Below are 19,034 nucleotides of genomic sequence, written 5' to 3'. Positions count from 1 at the left end.
AACAATCTCAATCTCACACATTATTCAAAATCTAACTCAAATTCAACCTCTTCTGTAATGCCTTCTCCTTCCATTCCAGCCCATGCTGCTGGCTTTCTCTGTGCCCTGAATTCCCACAGTACTTACTGTTTAGAATAGATAATGTGGTATACAATTGTTTTTCACTTGTATTATTCTTAGTTGTTTCATATGAATAAGTATTATTTTTCTGCTAAATTATGAATTTCTAAAGAGCAGACTCTTTGCTCTCCCCTTCTCAGCATAATATTGGTATTGGGCTACATCCAGGAGTGCTCAATAGACTCCTGTTCCTTTGCCTTAACTCCAAGGAAGAATGAGATGAATGGAGGCCCTCTGAGGATCTTTTTGTCTGTTCCCTCCCCTTTCTCAAAAGATGTTCCAGGTGGTTGAGCAGCTGAGGCTGCCAGAGAGACCTAGCCAGCCAATGGGCTGTTGGATCTCTAGTTTTCAATACACTCCCACCTCCTAAGGCTTTCCCAGAGATCAATAACGCTGCTTAAGTGATCAATCTGAGACACAATGGGCTACAGGGGCCAGTGTTTGATTAACTCAGAGAAAAAAAAATGTGTTCTGGAAGAGACAGATCAGGGAGGGAGGAGCAGAAGAGAAAGCAGGAAGAAAGATGAGCTGGGGGAATGTAGACGGAAAAAAGATTTTACGAATGAGGATACATAGGATGGAGCTGAGAGTAATTCTCACCCGATCTGATTCAACAGCTAAAGCAAGTTCTTACTGAGGCAGCTAAATAATCTTGGGGATTTCTCAGAGCCCAGTTAATACACAGAGGGTGTTGAACAATCTTTGACCTAAGAGGCTGCAGGCTCCATATTGGATGGAGAAGTGGGTGTAAGATGGGGACTTCAGGGGACCCAAAGGAAGGACTTGGGTTTGAACCATGCTCATTGACTGGGTCTACAGAAATCCCAAGCTCTGGCATCCTTCAGTCCTCTACCCAAGACTGGTGACTCTGATACCCATGATTATATGGGATAGTTAGCTCACCTGCAAGGGTGATATCAGCATTACCTTCTCTCTATTCATTGGTATACATACTATCCCTCCTCCCAAGGCTCTCGGGCAGGATATTTAATTACTTGGCAGTTATTTAAAAGTAAGGATTTCTTTTCTGAAAATTTTCTGGAGGGCCCAGACTTCTGAGAAAGATAGTGTTACCTGGAAAAACAAAGTAGATGGCTTATTACTGTGAGAAAGTTCCTCTGTTAATCTAACCATGATTCCTGCTACTCTCATTAAAAATCCATCATTCACAGATGATGACATTAATCTTCTCCCCATCATGCAGGCTAAAAGCCTCAGAATCATCTTTGACTCTTCTTCCTTCCTCATCCCATTCATCCAATTGATAGATAAACTGGGTTTCTTCTACCTCCAAAATCCATCCATCTATCTCCTTTCTATCCCCATCCAGCTTTGTAGCTGGTCTTTATACCTCTAGGATGGCCCCCTTTTAACCAATTTGCCAAAGGTGGGGGAAAAGAAAAAAGAACCTGAATCTAATCAAGACTAAAGCTAACTTCCACTCACAAGAGATACAAGGGATAGTGGAACAAGCTAAATGACAAGAGGAAGCAGATAAACCAGAATGTGGGACAGTCACAGAACAAGTAACCTGATATGTTGTTGAAAGGGCCTTAGGAGACATAATGACCAAATGTAATGTATGGAGCTTTTTTTGGATCTTGATTCAAATAAGCCAACTATAAAACATATTTTAAGACAATTTAGGACATTTGATTATGGGCTGGGTAATGAAAAATACAAAAGCATTAGTTCCTTTTGTTAGACGTATTAATGGTACTGTGGTTGTATGAGAAAATGTCCATTTTTTAAACGATGCATAGAGAAGTAGCAGGGTTAAATGACATGATTGATGTTTGAAATTTATTTTTAAATACTTCAGCAAAGTAAAAAGGATAAATAAAGCAAATATGGCAAAGTCCTGATAATTAATGTGGATTATGGGTTACCATATGGCATTACTATACCATTTTCTCTGTGGGTTTTTTTGAGAGATGTTCATAATTAAGAACAAAATAAAAAGTCATTCACTATACCTCAGTCTACCTTCCTGCTTTATCTTCCATTCCTATCTAATTTTTCTATGACACAGCTGCCCTATGTCCTTGCTCAAGGAATTCCTGTCTGAACTTCATCCCTTCACTTACTCATTAATTCATTTACTCAACAACTATCTATTAAGGATCTCTAATATGCATTAGGCACTGTAAATGCAAAGATGACTGAGATGAGACAAGGTGCTTCCTTCATGTTTCTATTCTCCCCAGCAACTAGCCCAGCATGTTGCACATAACAGGTGCAATAAATGTTTATGGAACTGATATTCAGGGGGATATGTGATAGAATCCCTCTCTAACATGCACCAACAAGTATTCAATCCAATCCAACAAATGCTTATTGAACACCTACTATGTATAAGGCATTGTGTGCTATGGGGATAAAAAGGAAATGAAAAACACCAGGCTCTTTCCCCCTCACTGAACTTATAATGTAGATAAGGCATACACATATGATAAACTGTTATTTGTATATGAAGAATTAATGATTCAAGCAATAATAATAGGGTGAATCAGCAATGTACTTGCCAAATGTATTTTTGAGAAAATAAATGCAGAAAGAATTCAGAGGAGGTAGAGAGATCATTTCAGTCTAGAATGGTCAGAGAAGGCTTGACGTAAGAGGTGAATTTGAATATAGAGTTGAAGAACAGATATAGTGTTATTGGATAGGAGAGGAGCTTAGAGACGAGATAGCATTCCTGGTGAGCAGAATGTCATGAACAGATGCAAAAATGTACAAAAGACAAGTTTAGGAGACCCTGAGGAAAGAAATTTGGCTGGTGTAGAGGGTTCATGTAGGGCTGTTTCTCAAGTATACTAAGTACATCAGGGAGCTTGATAAAATGCATGCTCCTTGATTATAGTTCCCAGACCTACTGAAGCAGAAGCCCGGGTGGTGGAACCCATGAATCTGTATTTTAACAAGTTCTCCCAAGTGATTTTGAGACACATTAAAATTTGAGAATCCATGATGTGAACAAAGAGTAGGAAGTGGAGTTGGAAGAATACATAGTGTTAGGCCCACTCAAGGAGAGCCTTGAATGCTCAGGCTAAGGAGGCTGAAATTTATCCCACATGTAATCAGATATCATCCTCAAATATGATCATTAGTGTCATGAATAAAAGATATTTAATACTATATACTATTAATCTGGCAACTGTGTGTATTGTGGCCTGGAAAGGAAGGAGATTAGTACAGTGTAGATATGAGGTGGTAGCAGGGGGTGGGCGGACCAGGAGAGAGTCAAAGATGGTTCTGAGGCTTTTAGTCTGGAAGATTGGAGTCTTATGTAACAGAGAGGTCAGAAGAGCAAGCCATCTTTGAGAGATAATGAGATGAATTTGTGAATGCTGAGCCTGACATGATGGCAGATTATCCAAGGGGAAATGTTCGGCAAGTAACTGAAAAAAGGACTGAAATGTAGGAGAAAGATTAAATTTGGGTTAGGGAAGTGGGAATGGCCAGTAGAGGAGTAAGAGGGGATAGCCATGACAGGGCTTCATGTCCTTGCCAACAGAGGAAGTGAAGAGCAAGAGGAACCAGAGAACACTGAGATTTGAGGGGTAGGAGAGAGAACTAGCAAAACAGAGAAAAAAGGAGGGGTCACTGGGATGTAAAGGGACCCAAATAGTACAACCAGGCAGAGTTCTTCAATAAGCTAGGGATGGCTAGCAGAGTGGCTAATGCCAAAGTGAAACTGAGGCTCTGAAAAGATCACTCACTAGTTATGGCATGCATATAGAGAAGTCTGCTCATTGCATGCTTATCAACAAAAACAGGCACACTGGTTCCTACATGTAACAGGATCTCTTCTCTCTCTCCCTCCCTCTCTTCCTGCCTCCCTCTCTTTCTCTCCTCCCCCTGCCCCCAGTCACACACACACACACACACACACACACTCTGATTACAGTGATTTCCCAGCTCATTTTCTGACTGCCCAGGGGAGTAGGCACTAGTGTGCCACAGGGCTGTTCACATTCCATTGAAGGATGGTGCCTTCAGAAAAGGGGATGCTGCCTGTGTGGGTGAGAAATCATACAGAACTGCAATATCCCTGCCCTCTCCTAACCGACTCAGCTGAGTGGGGACTGAAAAAGATGGAAGATGGTGTGCTTCCCTCCCCTCCCCTGGTCCCTAGGCCTCATTTCTCAGCAGAGCTGCAAGGTCCAGCCCATTTTGTGAATCCTTCGTTTTGGCTGCTGATACTGCAAAATATTTTTTTTCTTTCTGAATATATGCTAAGAAGAAAAACAGAAGTCCTTGAGAGAAGATCCAGAACAGTTTTCTGTTGCGAATGCTAATAGCTTTAAGGTTGGCCCACAGCTGAAGCTAACTTGAATGTGCTTTTCTTCCAGAGACCTGTCCCAGCTAAGGGTTTTCACCTAGAATAGATGGGGACCTTCCCAGCCCTAGAAGTGTTTGCTAGGGCTTCTGTGAAGGCATGAGATCCAGCAGTCAAGCTTGTCTACATAAGCCTTACTTCCCACAATTTGCTCTAAGTGTGTGTGTGTATGTGTGTTTAGGTACTGTGTGTAATTTGTATATGGGTGTGTGCAATTTTTGTGTGTGTGTGTTTTATGGCTTCAGATCCTTCTTCTATTGCCTTAGTGCTGCCTCTCAGGGTGCCTTGTCTAGTGCTGGCCCACAGAGCCCAATTATTTCTGCAGAATGGGGGTGGGTGGGTACAGAGTGCTTCTGTTGTCCTGCATCCACCTGTGCTTCCTCCAAGGGCTGAAGTGCAGACTAGTGCAGTGCGGTCAGTGCTGGACCAATGCCTCTCCTCCACACATACCATCCTGCACCCCCCTGTACTCACCCCCACACCCCAGGACTGCAGCTGCCTCACCCCACACCACCCCTTTGCCTTGCCCAACTTGCTGTTGTCATCAGCAATCTCAGGGCTTTCCTGTTGCACTTTTTCAACTATTACTCCCAAAGGACCTTGATGGTGGCAGATTCCCAAATCAGGCCACACAGCTCACTTCCCAAGACTCTGGAACTGCGTCACTCACCAGAGGGAAGAGGTCCACTGCCTCATTCAAAATGGGACCTGTAGCCTCCTAGGAGTCCCCAGCCCCTTCACCCAGAGGAGCAGAAGCTCCATTCCATGGTCCGAAGCCATAGCACCAACAGCATCACTAGCTTGTGTTTATGGGGGCACTTGCTGGCTTTAGGCCCTAGCTCCACCAGTCTAGGTCTGGAAATGTGCCAGGAGCCTGGGGCTCTCACCACTCTATCCTGGCCAGCCTTCTCTCTCTGGTGGCCATCAGCTCACACATGCAAGGCAATAGTGGTGGTGGGTTTCCGTGGGAGAGAGGGGAGGATCTTGCCACACGCAGCAAGAGTGTTTCTTTCCTGCTTGGATCATATCCCCTCCCTTCTCAGAATCCTGCAGTGGCTCCCAATTGCCTCTCACTCAATTTAAATCTTCTCTCTGGGGCCTCAAATCCCTCCATAATTACATCCCACCTTCCCACACCCCCACTCCCACACACACACATCATGCCTAACTCAGGGCCAAACATAGACAGTAGACAATGCCACAAAGATTCCTGCCAGGGTCTGGCCACAGGTGCCTGAAAGCCCCACCAACAGAGCCATTCTTTTGCCTCCTTTAAAAATGCAAATATTACTTGAGAAGTGTAGGCAGTCAACAATTATCAGCTATTAACACTTTGGCCAGGCCGGGATTCAATCATCAGAAATGACCATGCAAGGAGCTCACCCTCCCCCCGCCACCTCCCCTGCCTAAAAGGACTAAGGGGGTGAGAGTGGGGACCCAGAGGCGCCAGGAGCAGCCTACTGAGAGAGCTGCAGGGAAGGGGCTCTGACGTGGAAGCTGCTCTGTCACGACTTTACCAAGGGCTACAGTCTATCTCTTGGTCTCTACTTAAAACCAATCAAACCCAATAGTCCCCCCCCCCAAAAAAAAATCTGACTTCCCCCACCACACATGCATCATGTCTATTTCACCTCAGGGGTGCCTTCATGCCAAACTGCTGAGGTTGAATGCTTCTCTACACATAAAAATAAGCCACAAAATTGGGTAGAAGCTGATATGTCTGCTAGGGCATGGGCAAGTATTGTTGAGGTCTCCCAGGGGACAGCTGAGAGCCTTTTGCTCAGTTGAAATAGCAAAGGTTTCCTGGGAAGCCTCTCTCAGCTCCCAGGAAGCGGGAACTGGTTTCCCCTGGCTTCTCCTGCAGTGAGCCTGACAAGCAGGGAAGGGGAGGGAGAGCCATGGTCTTGGAGCTGAAAGCCCTGGTGTTTGAATTGCCACACTACCTGGGCTCTCCAGACCAAAATATGTGCCTTTTACCCCAGCCTTCCAGCGAGGAAAACTCACTCCGGGGTTCTCTCTGAGTCAGCAGAGAGTCCCCCACCCTCCAACTGGAGAGGGAGCCTTGATCTTATAGCAATTTCTCCAACGGGCAGGAGTCCAGAGACTGCCCCGCCCTCTGTAAGAGCTGCAGGATGCTGAGACCACCCAGAGGGCTCTGCAGCTGGACTAAGATGCCAAAAGGAGGGAGCAGATATGGTAGAATTCAGCCTACACTGTGATCCAGGGCTCTTTGGTAGCAGCTGCAAGGGTGGGGTTGCCACCTGCTTCTTGGGGAAGGTGTCAAGCATTTGCCCCTGCTGTGGTTTCAGTGTGTGTGTGTGTATGGGTGTGCATGTGGAGAGGGAGGCCCAGTAGCCTGGGTGTGGACAGGCAGGACTACAAGAGTTGGGAATGCTTTTTGCCAGAATGGAGTGTCTAGGAGCCCTGCTGAAGGTGTCCACTGTAGCTTAGGTTGGGGGTTTGGCTGTGATGGAGTAGCAGGTATTGGATCTGCAGTAATGTGCAGTTGTCATGTAGTTTCTCAGGAGCATTCTGAGAAAACATACACACTCATACACACGCTCTCCAAGCTCCAAAGCCCCAGGCTGGGGAGTAGTGTGTGTGTATGTGTTAGCTGCTCTGGGGAGGGGGTGCGTGTAGCTAACAATATGTGTTTGGGTGACTGCTTTATTAGTATCCTGGTCCTGGTGGGAGGGGGCAAGTATGTGTGTGTGTGTGTGTGTGTGTGTGTGTGTGAGAGAGAGAGAGAGAGAGAGAGAGAGAGAGAGAGAGAGAGAGAGAGAGAGGGAGAGAGAGGGAGAGAGAGAGAGATTTGAATGGGGGTGACTGTGTAGCTTAGCGCATGGTATATGGTGCGACTGTGTGTGCGAGTGCGTGCGTTCGTGCCGTGTCTGAACATGGCCCCGGGAACCAAGCACATGCTTCAGACAGCTGCTTCTGGCAGCTTGGGGCTCGGGCTTCTCCGGGCACCTCGGCTAAGTGGCCACCTCCCAGCAGCCAGGCCTCGCGTCTCGCCAGCTCTTCCAACTGTGCCCACGGCCCGGCGCACACACAAAGGCTCCATAATGATCGCGCTGCACTCCCCTGCGCTCGCCTTCTCACCCTGCAACCCAAACGGCCAAGGCTAGCCCGCCAAGCCGGAGACTCACTGGGAGCCCGGCATGCACCCGGCCGCAGCTTTCACCCGCCCAAACTCCGGGCTGCCCGACGTTCGGCGCCCCTTGCCTTGGCCCTTGCTACCGGGGGCGCCCAAGCGCCTGTCGCCCCTGAGCCGGACCGGGGTGGTTCGCCCCGCCGCGACCCACCCCTGCCCTGGCCGGGCTGAGACTGCGGGCGCGCCCCCCTAAAGGCAGTGCGCCTCTTACCTTCCTCCTCTGCCTTCTCTTCCTCCTCCTCTTCGGAGGCGCGGCGGCGGCGGCGGTGGCGGCAGCGGTGGCGGCGGCGGCGACGGCGGGACTAGGGCGCCCGTGTCCCCGAGCTCCGCACGGGTGTGTGGCTCAGTGGCGCCGGGCAGCGGGGCGGGCAGCGGCAGGCAGGGCGGCAGGAGCCGGCCTGGGACGCGGGGAGCTGGCGCGCAGGCGACAGGCTGCGGGCAGGCTGGCAGCGGCGCGCGCGGACTCCTCCGGCGGGCTCCATGGCTGCGCCGCGGGCGGCACCATCGCCGTGGCTAGCTGGTCGCTCTCTCGCACCAGGAGTGCGGCAGGCGGGGAGGTGACGGATGGCGGAGAGGCAGCAGGACGGCCAAGGAGGGGAGGGGAGAAGGGGCGGAGGGAGGGGGAACGAGGAGGGGGAGAAAGAGAGAAGTGCAGAATGAGGGGCCTCTCCGGAGCCTCCCGACCCTCGAGTGCTGGCGTCGGTTTCCCCGAATGGGAACGCAGCTTAAAGGCACAGCTCCCAGCTTCGGTCACAACTAAAAATAAGCATAATATTAACAATTGGGGAAAGAATCTCCCAATAAAAAATCCATCCACCCAGCCTAGCGCTGCCTCACTTCTTGAACCTGACCACTCCGGCAGGGCTCTTCTGGGAACTGCTGGCAGCTAAGAGGGCAAACCAATTTCCAAAGTGAACTAGGAAAGGGTGGGGGGATTAAACTGCAGAGAAGTGGCAACCAGAAGGCTTGCCTTCCTGACCTCAACCCCTTGTCCCTGTGCTCGCCTTCTTCTGGGCTTGCCCTCCTTGCAGCTTCCCTCCGGGTCACCACTGCCAACATCCACACGCACCTAGTGTCGGCTTCAGCTCTGATTCCTGTTCACATCACCTATCACCAGCCTTGGAGTATGAGCCCAGGCTCAGCCTGGGAACCCACCTCAGGAAGGGAGCGGTCTGCCAGCAGGCAGAGGTTCGCTTAGAGCTTGCGATTGGTTTGGAGAGAAGGGATGGAGATTAAGGTGTGTGTGTGTGTGTGTGTGTGTGTGTGTGTGTGTGTGTGTGTGTTCACCAGCAGATGGAGGGTGGATCTTGCATGCGCACCCGCGCGAACACACACACACACACACACACACACACACACACACACACACACACACAGAGTAGCTAGGCAGGCAGCACAGTGCCTGATGAATGATCGCAGGACATTTTTTTTTAGAGACATGCTGTGAATACTAAACATGTGGCAGCCTAGATTCAAAAAAGGCTCTTGGTCTCCCAGTTGCTCCAGACCCCTTTGGAGGAGTTTGGGGACTAGGAAGAAATGCCTTTCTCTCTCTCTCTCTCCCAAAGGGCAGCTTCAGTGGGGACCCAGAGGGACTGGGAAGCTGGACAATGGGTCTGAAAGGGCAAAGTTGGGGCCAGGGAAGAGAAAAGCAGAAGGAAGCAGTGGAATTGAAGAGCCTCTGGTGCTATCAAATGCATGGTCAATTCCCAGTGTCAGAGGAACCTCAGAGAGAGGGCTAATATTGGTACATTTGGCCTCAGCGGTTCCAAAAAAGTGAGCCATCCTCAATTTCCCTGTGTGCCTGGACTCTGGAAGGGAAGCTGTTGGGAGAAAGGAATCCATTTCAGTTGGAATTCTTTCCTCACTTCCAGTTCTATTTAAGCATTTGGGTTAAGGAGGCTGGAGGGCTACTGAGCGGCCATTGGGGGACAAGAGGATAGTTTTATAAGCTGTGTGAAATTTCCAGGATACAGAGCTCCAGGTGCATGGCTCTGTGGCTCCCCACAGTTGGGATCAGCCCTGGAGAAGCTGACTAGCAGATTTTGTAATCTATCCACTGAGCACACTTTTTTCTTCCTTCCTGGCATTTCCTACTGTGAAGAAAAGGATGGAAATTCCCTGCAGCTGGATGGGGGTAGCCTAGGCTGAGAAAACAAGCTGATGGAATTATCAAAAATAGATGGTGAGTGAAAGTAGAGACATGTAGGAAGAGAAACACAGCATTTCTGGCAAATGCCCAGGCAGACCCGCACACAAAAAGATGCTCTGAGAAGCAAAACATAAATACAGGGACACACATGGAGTCACACAAGGGGCCACAGACACACTGAGATAATACAAAGAAAAAGAAGGAGCAGGAGGAGGGGAGAGGGAGCAGGAGGTCTAGTCAGAGAAGTAACTCAGAATTGATTTCTAATCCTTCCAAAAGAGAGAGATGAAGAGAAGCAGGGAAGAGTCAGACTCCTGTCTCCAGGGGTTGGAGAAGCAGCCAGGAACCAGCCATCCAGTGTGAATAATGCTATTTGCAGCCAGACAGTCCCTGCTGGTTTCCTTGTGGGGTGGTGTCTGGGGTGGCGGGATCCCCTCCAGAGTCCCCTGATCCTTACCCATTTCCTTCCTTATTAATATTAATAACACAGATACCAACAAGTTGGTTTGTGTAAGTTCTTATAATAAAACTCAGCAGGTTAATAACAAAAACAAATGCATTTTATAATTCTGATTAGCTTGCTTGGCTCACTAGAAGCATATGCCTGGACTCCAGTCAATCTGCTGTGCAGTAAACAAAAGTACAGAAGGGGTCGTGAAGGGAGAAAGTATTGGGAGTGACTGTGTCACTGGACAAATGCATGTGTGAGGGCTTCTGAGTGACCAGTGAGGCACTGTCTAGTTTAGACTAAGTGCATAGCTTTTAGAATCTGCTTATTAGCGGTGTGGCCTAAGGTAGGTCACTTAACCTTTCTGAGCCTTAACTATGGGATGGAGATGACGACAGAACATACCTCCTAGAGTTATTGGGAGTATTAAATGGGGTAATAAATGTAAAATGTCCTAATAAATGGTAGTTATCATTCTTTCTCAAGACCAATTTGCCTTGTAGTCAACTACTGAAATGACTCATATTGCAGTAGGTAGTGAAAACTGGATTCTAACTATCTAATGACAATTAATAGTAATGATAACTATGATTGCTAACTTTTATTGGACACTTCTTATGGCCCAGGCATTTTGCTGCACAATTGCAATCTGAAGTGATGGAGTTTTTACATTGTTTCTTGCTCTTAGTCAAAGTGAGTTCTCAGGCTTGCATCACATGGCTGATTTCATTTCCAAAGGAAGAACTCCCCCATTGTCAGAGAATCACATAAGTAGGATTTTTTGTTTTTGTTTTTTGTTTAACAAGCTACGCACTCCCTATGCTCAGCAGGTTTGAAGGAGGAGGGAGAGCAGGAGGCAAGGTACAGAGAAGGTTCTTCAACATTCTTAACCTTGTACCAAAATGCAGCAAAATTAACACTGGGACCCTGCATCCAGTCGCACTGAAATTTAGTGAGGAAGATTCCTTGGGTAAGAGTTCAGTCTCTTCAAATCACATGATGATTGGATGACAAATGATCTTCCAGCCAGAGTCTATTTCCTATTGAAATCAATACATTGAGAAGAAGCTAATAAGTGGCACTATTTTTTCCCTTGCATAATGAAAGTGCAGCCCGCCTCATGGCACACTGGACTATAATAATCGCTTAACTACCTACCACTAACTGAGAATCCAGGGATAAATGGACAGAGAATAGGCTTCCAGTAATAATAGTAATGCTGACTACCACTTATCGACCCATCATTCATTGTGAGCTGGGTGCTCTGTAAACACTCCTAGGAAAAGAAGACTGATTCTTCATTTCAGCAGATACAATTAGTTCCACTCCTCTGGTAGGACCTCCAGCCAGTCCTGAGAGCTTTAAATGCATTAACTCATTTCATGATCACCACAATCCTTTTACTTAGGAAACATCATCATCCTTATTTTGCAGAGAAGGAAACCAAGACTCACATTGCAGTAGACAGTGAAAGCTAGATTCTAACCATCCAATGACAATTAATAGTAATGATAAGTATGATTGCTAACTTTTATTGAACACTTATTATGGCCCAGGAATTATCACATTTAATCCTCACAATAAACTTGGAAGGGTAGGTAATGTGATTATTATTATTTTAAATGAATACAAAGGCTCAGAAGGAAATGAAGGCTTAAGTAGTCTCCACAAATTAGCACAGCTACCATAATAGAGCTTAATCCAGGACTTGAACCCATGCCAGTTTGACAAGTTATACAGTGTCTCCAAAAAGGCTATCACTCCAAACATTCAATTGGGTAGACAGTGTAGACAAGCTGCTAGCTTCTTCCAGAGACATACTAAGCTGCCTGCCTCTGCTGTGGCAACCCAGTTAACCCATTAGTACCCAGAAAAATATGAATAAGTAAAGAGCAGAGTGTCATCTATGGCCACAGTATGAAGTGCATCTGACTAAGTCAGCAAGAGGATCCCCTGGAATGATAGAATGAGGGGTGGTGTAATCAGAAAGATTAAGGAGAAAGCCACTTTATAATTTTTCAGCCCCCATCCCTTTATTCTCCATTTTGCCTTTCCCTCAAGGTATCCACCTATCCTAAAGTATCGGGCCAACCAGGGCCCTAGTGTTTGAGACAGAGTGGGTGGAGAAAAGGGGAGAGGGACAGTCCTGAGCTACTGAGGAAAGTGGGAGCTAGCAGGAAAGCTGGATGACAGAGAGAAAAGTGAAGGAAAGGGCCACTTCAAAAGATTTGTTACTAAAAGGAAGGAGGACAAAAGGCTGGGCAGTTATGCTAAGAGGGCTTTTTAGTGGCCTTTTGTGTGCTAGCTGAGCCTGCCTGCTTGGTGTGGGCTGAGAGACACTGTAGGGAGCATCTCTTGGCTCCTGATCAGTAAAATGCCAGTCAACCCTTTCCCAAGGGTTGGTGCCTTCTCCCCTCAAACGCAGCTGATGAGCAGGCCACACTGCTTGCTAGTTTCATGGGTCCTGGGTAGATTCAAGATTCCTTGTCTATATACATATTTTTAATCTTCACCTGAGGTTATGTCTATTGATTTCAGAGAGAAAGGGAGAGAAACATCGAATGAAAGAGAAACATACATTGGTTGCCTCCCTTATGCCTAGGTATGACTGGGAATCAAACCTACAACCTTTTAGCATATGAGATGACACTGCAACCAATCTAGCCACCAGGCCGGGACTCCCTGTCTGTATTTGTGTCTGCCCCCGCAATACACACAACCTGCTGGGGGAAGTGCCCAGTCATGGGAATGAGGGGTTCCCAGGCCAGAACTGGGGATCATCATACAGTGGTGCCCTATGACCAGAATTAGGTCACTGAGTTCTTCCTCTTCTCTGGGGCTTGGGGAGAGAGCACAATATTTGTATCAACGAAGCCTGGGCCCTTTGGTGTTGCTAGTTCCTTAGCCTTCTAGGCTTCTGCTATTTTCACTTACCTAATACATATTTGTTTAACAATATTTTCTTTTGGCATTCCACACACACACACACTTTGCATCAATGAGCCCCTTTCTTCCTAGATCTTCTTTGAGTGCCTATCCCTAGACAGTCACAGTTTAGTTAATCCCATAAACTAATCTATACTTAGGTAAACACAGACAGTAATTGGCAGTGTTTCTCAACCTTTAAACACACACACACACACACACACACACACACACACACACACGCGTGCGCGCGAGGAATCCCTAACAATAAAATAAAGTGAGACGGAGGTGAAGGTCAAAGTGGCCAAAAATGTCAAATTTCTTCAACGTTTCACATTCTCTTTCAAAACCATATGCGACTTTTCACATTCTATTCCATAGTACACTGGTGCTTGATTTCCCATATAAGTGTTGCATAGCTCTAAATTTCTTGCATAGCTCCAAATTTCTTGCATAAACGGAAGCACCAAAAAGAAACCTTGAGTTTATCCCTTGATTCCATGTACCTCATAGAAGGTATAGAGACCCCCCCAATTCAAGAGAGATGCTGAATTAATGCACTATTCCAGAGCCTGCTTGCTTTTGACACACTGTCTGTATTGAAGATAGTGGTGAGCAGAAAGAATAACTAGAATAGTTATGAGTCTGGGGATGCGATGGTTTGTGGGGGTGTCTGTCTTCTTTGTCAGGCTGGATTTCCCCTGCAGGGCTGGCGGAACCAGCCACATCCCTAGATTCCAGAGGGTGCCAGCAGCCTACTTGTTGTTGTGGGCCTTCTTCTTACTCAAATTCATCCACCCCCAGCTGCGTGTGCCGGAAATTCTCCTTTGGGTTAAAGCCCAGTCTCCAGAAGGTCTTGGTAAATTGCACATGTTATCTGGAATGGACAGCACATTAAGTCATTAGCGCCCATTAATGCACTCACAGGAATAAATCTATCAGATTGTCTGTCACCTCTCAGAGGGTAGAACTGTGAGGAGATGGGACAATGGCTAGGGACTTTTCCTTGGATGGCGTGGCGTAGAGGAGCTCTAAGTTTGTTTCCTGAGCTGTGGGCCTTGACCCCACTGAATCAGAATCAGCTGTGAAAAACCTGATTTCTGGGCCCCACCTCCGACCCCAGGACTCAATTTAAAAAGCCCTCTGGGTCAAGCCTGCATCAAAGCACAGCCACAGCAGGCCTGAGGACAGGAGTGCTGCTGTGGAGGGCTTGGAGACTAGAGCCAAAATAAGGGCCACTGAAAGCAGGGAATAAGAAGACCTCAGCACCAGCTTTGCATTACCCAGTCCCTACTGTGGTGCTTCTTTTTTTTTATCATTCCCCCCCTCTTTTTTTTTTGTCTCTGTCTAGAGAGAGAGCTTCTGCACTGCTGCTTCCTCCTCACCCACCTCCCTCATTCAGGAGCCCCATGAAGAGAGGAAGACCTTGGACATTGAATTGACAGACTCTGGGGAATGGCCCATTGCTTCCTTGTATACCTCCCTTTTTTCTCCCCCTCCCCCTCCCGCTGGCATCCTAGGCCTGTTTGCCCTCCTGGAGTTAGGAAGCAAAACACCAATTTAAATTGATGCTGACAGAGCCTGTCAGATGCCAAGTGCTTGCTGCTGCTGTTGCCACCAGTACAGCTATTTCCCTTGAGGGATTCCAGGCGTGTGCTGGAGACACTGCTGCCAGGAGCTGGCCTCCTCACCCTTACTCACTTCTGTCTGGTTGTGGGTGGGAGTGGGGTAAAATTTGGAAAGGAGAAACTGGATGGACAATAGGAAATGTACTTAGGCTAGTAAGCAGAGACTGGGTGCCTCTGATAGGCTCTTCATCCTGGTTAGGTCACTGTGTGATCATGGACTCTTTACTTATCCTCTCTGTGCCTGAGTTCCCCCTGGGGAAAAAACCTGAAGGAGTATCCAATGTCTGCCCAATGCTTTCCACAAGGGTGCCGACTTTCAGAAGGATGCACCTGGAGCTTTTGGGAAGGAAAACACTACTCAGAGAAAAATATCCCTTGAAAAGATTCTAGGGAAGAAAGGATGTTTAAATCCACCTCCCCCAAGCCTTGGGCGGGGGGGGGGGGGGGGGGGAAGGGGGTTCCTGCTAATCTGTTAAATGAATTCTTGAAAATGTGCCAGTGAATGCTAATGGGCCAATGAGTCCCCCTCCCAACAGTTTACATTTTGTCCACAGCTAAGCTTTCAATGTCTTTCTCCAAAGAAGTGATTAATAGTGGGAAGGCTTGACACAGAAGCAAGTGGCTGAAGAGTTTGAGGGTTGGGAGCCTTTCTGGTTCACTGTCAGATAATCCCTTACATGTGCTGTTTTACAGTTGACTTTTATTTGATACTCACAATAACATTGTAAGTTATGTTAGGGGTGCTCTAATCCCCATTTTACAGATGAGGAAATCAAGGCTCAGATTGGTTAAATGACTGTCCAGGGCCACATAGGTAGGAAGCCATATACACTGAATGGCCAGATTATTATGATCTCTGAATGCATAATAATCTGGCCACTCAGTATATATCCTATATAATAAAAGGCTAATATGCAAATTGTCCCCTTGACCAGGAGTTCGACCAGCAGGCAGGCCGGCCAACCACCCATGTCCCCTCCCCCTAGCCAGGTGGGCCAGACCCCACCCATGCACGAATTCATGCACCAGGCCTCTAATATATATATACACACTGAGTGGCAAGATTATTATGCATTCAGAGATCATAATAATCTGGCCACTCAGTGTATTCCTAGATAGTCTTCCTTGCTTTTTTCCATGCTTACTAGACCTTAGCAGAGCACAAGGCTCAGGAATTCCAGGCCTGGAGCCATTAGCCAGCTTCTGCTGTTCACTGTGTCTATCTGTCACTGATGTCTCTTCTCTTCACTCATCTATCATGGACCCCATTTTCTGTTCCTCTGACTGCCATTCACCAGACAGGGAAGAAAAAAATATTAACTTTGCAAGGAAAAGCCGGTATTGGTTTGTATGTCACAGTGGGCTAAAGCAATAACCCCAAGAAAGGCCTGACTAGAACAATCTCACTGCTGGACTGTCAGTAACTTGTACTGTTTGATCTGGAATCAATTGATTAACCTTTTGGTCTCAGGTCTCATCTTTTCAACCTGCATAAACCTCACCAGGCTCGTGATGGGTGGGCCTGAGGGAAGGAAGGGGAGAGAAGAGCGGGTGGGAGATTGGGATAGCTAATGAATAACAAGAGCTGAAAAACACTTTGCAATAATTCCTAAATGATGCATCGATATTTAATGGCATTCTTTGCCTCAAAAGCCATGGCTCAGACATGGGAGGTATTTGTTAAGGCACTGTAGGCAGTTCCCTGGTAATCCAAGAAGCCTCCTATTTAGCAGAAAGGCCTAATTATAGCTTCTTCTTTTCCTTATCTTCTTCTCTTGTTCATTAAGACCAAAGGACATTTGCTCTGGAAATCAGATCTTGGTTTCAGAAGATTTCATCTGCTCCCACAAATTGAATTTCCCACCTGAAGTCAAATTCTCTATTTATAACAGAGATATCATCTGCCCAGAACTCTGTCCTTGGTACAGGCCTAAGCATGCTGAGATGTGATTTGAATGTGACCAAGGTTCCATGGGTTTGGTGAGCCTGATCTCAGCGTGTGGATCCCAGACTGCTTCTTTTAGAAGGACGCTTGGGCTCCAGCTGGCTTTGTCAACTGAGACCTGGCCCCTGTCAGTGCTTGAGCAATTTCAGTAGCTGTGAAAGGGCAGGGAGAGACTGACTCCATGTTCCCTTTGTTCCATATCCTCCACCTCGTGGAGTCAGGTTCCCGCCCCAGAACCTCTCCAAGAGCCCAACCCACACTTTTGAATTAGCCAATAGAAATGCAAGAGGAAAGTAAGCCGCGCCCTGCCCCCATGTGCAACCTGACCCCGACCAATCAGCGGAGGCCACACTACCTCACCCCTCCTACCTCTCCCAGGCCCCCTATAAATCAGCACGTTTAGGGCCTGGGGCTCTCTCTCTCTCTGCTCCTGCCACTGCGTCGGCGAGTGTGGTGGACGGGGAGCTCGAGCTAGCTCGAATAAAGGCTCTTTGCTTTTGCATAGGACTCGGCTCCCTGGTGGTCTTTGGGGATCACGAAATCTGGGCATAACAGCTGCAGCTGTAGGTTTCTTAAGGGCTGTAGTTTTAGGTTTGGTCTCCCTATCTCCACCTCTAATCCATAGCACCCAGACAGATCCATCTTGCCAAAGCATGGCTGGCATCATGACATTCCATTGCTCAAACACCTTCAGTGACTGCTTTCTACATATAGCATAAAATCAAAATTCCTCCACTAATGTCCATCTCCCACTAGTCTGTTTTGAGAACCTTTCACTAGACCAGGTATGGCTTGGCACTCTTCCTTGTCCCTATCCTGCCTCCTGCAATTTGGTCTTACAATTTCCCCAGGCCAATGTTGCTTGCCTTTCTCTCTGCCTAACCACATCTGTTCCCTCCCTCTAGGCCCCAGCCCCATCACCTGCCAAGGCCCAATCCTCCTAAGAATGCTGAGCACTCCTCACTGCACCAGTCATTTGGCACATATCAGAGAATGAGAGCCTTGTTGCAGCACTTATATTCTTGGCTTGGACTCTAATTTGTCCTTTTGTGGACATAGCCTTGTCTCCCTATCTTTGTGAGCATAAGCCAGGCTTTAGGCTCCTTTTGATTTCCCAGAGTGCCTGACCAGATGCTGGGCCATGGAGGTAGCTGGGCCCAGACTGCCTGTCCTTTCTTCCCATAGCTCCCTGCAGCTCTGCAGTCTCTGGTGGCTGCTTTGTTTTCAGCCTCCAGGGCTTTCCCTTTTCTCATTCCCACTCCCCAGTCCCTCACTGAGAGCTCTTAGCTTTTTCCTTTTATTAATCATTTTGATGGTTCTTCCTAGGACCCTCTTCAGTTTCTCTGAAATTAATCAATCCAGAGTCAGCCAAGAAAAAACTGGGAAGTCGGTCAGTTTGTCTTTCATCCGACCCTCTCTCCTCTGGTTGCTTAGTGTCTGCTGTTGAGCCAAACAGTCATTTTTTTACTTCCTGTTCCATTAGATTAAACTTTACAAAAAAAAAAGCATGTAAATGTCCTTGAAAAAAAATTGGTTGCCTAGCAAGATGCTCTGAGTTTCAAAACCCTAGGTAACTGGAAGCTGGGACAAAGTGGTTGTTCTAAGATAGTCATAAATGCATTTCCTTGGGCTCAATGGAGGGAGGGGACAGTAAGAATGTGTCCTTAAGGAAGGAAGAACCTATCTCTGTTCTGGGAGGGATCACTTAGTCACCTATCCACTCATAAGCCTTGATGACTCATTAAGTTATTTAAATACAAATACTTCGGCCAGGCCAGAGAAATCTTCTCTTTAAACCAAAGAAGTGGGTGGACTAGCTGGGGGAGGGGCCACACTATTGGTTGGTTGGGGTGCAAGAGCCTATATTTACTGCTCCTATTTCAGGGTATAGTCATGGTGCAATGGAGTTTACACCAACAATCTCATTAAATCCTCATAACAACTTTGCAAGGCACAGAGAAGTGAAATAATTTCCCTAAGGTCACTAGCTAGTAAGTGGCAGCATTGGGATTCAAACCCAGGTCTATCTAATGCCAAAGCTCATGAACTTCACCACCACTCTATTCTGCTCTGACAAATAAAACTGCCTTTGTGGAGCCAGCATATTAAAAAGGGCCACCCTTAACTACTACTTCTACTCTTCAAGGCATTCTTTCATGCAATCCTGTGACTTGTTTTTTTCATCATAGTTTTAACAATCTACAATGTCCTCCATGCCCTGCCCCATATCTCCTCTAATTGTTTAGTGCAGAAGTTCAGTGGATGAGAGCACAGGCTCTGGAAACTGACTGAGTTAAAATCCCAGCTCTGTCACTTTGGG

At 47.1% G+C, this 19,034-nt stretch overlaps 1 protein-coding gene across 6 annotated transcripts in view; it reads right to left on the bottom strand.

The window, feature by feature from the left end:
- Positions 1-8,811, bottom strand: part of FRMPD3 (FERM and PDZ domain containing 3) — a 177,989-nt gene extending 169,178 nt beyond the window's left edge. For 2 of the 6 annotated variants that reach the window (XM_080653054.1, XM_080653057.1), the window contains exons 1-2: positions 8,686-8,811; positions 7,828-8,372 (exon numbers count right to left, since the gene is read on the bottom strand). The gene's annotated coding sequence lies outside the window, so the exon portion shown is untranslated. Of the gene's footprint in view, positions 1-7,827; positions 8,379-8,685 lie in introns of those variants that run through there. The other 4 variants (XM_080653058.1, XM_080653056.1, XM_080653064.1 and 1 more) reach the window with 4 other exon arrangements.
- Positions 8,812-19,034: the final 10,223 nt, after the last annotated feature.

The sequence above is a fragment of the Plecotus auritus genome, assembly GCF_963455305.1.
Source record: "Plecotus auritus genome assembly, chromosome: X".
Classification (NCBI taxonomy): Eukaryota; Metazoa; Chordata; class Mammalia; order Chiroptera; family Vespertilionidae; genus Plecotus; species Plecotus auritus.
This window is presented reverse-complemented; position numbering and strand designations above follow the sequence as displayed.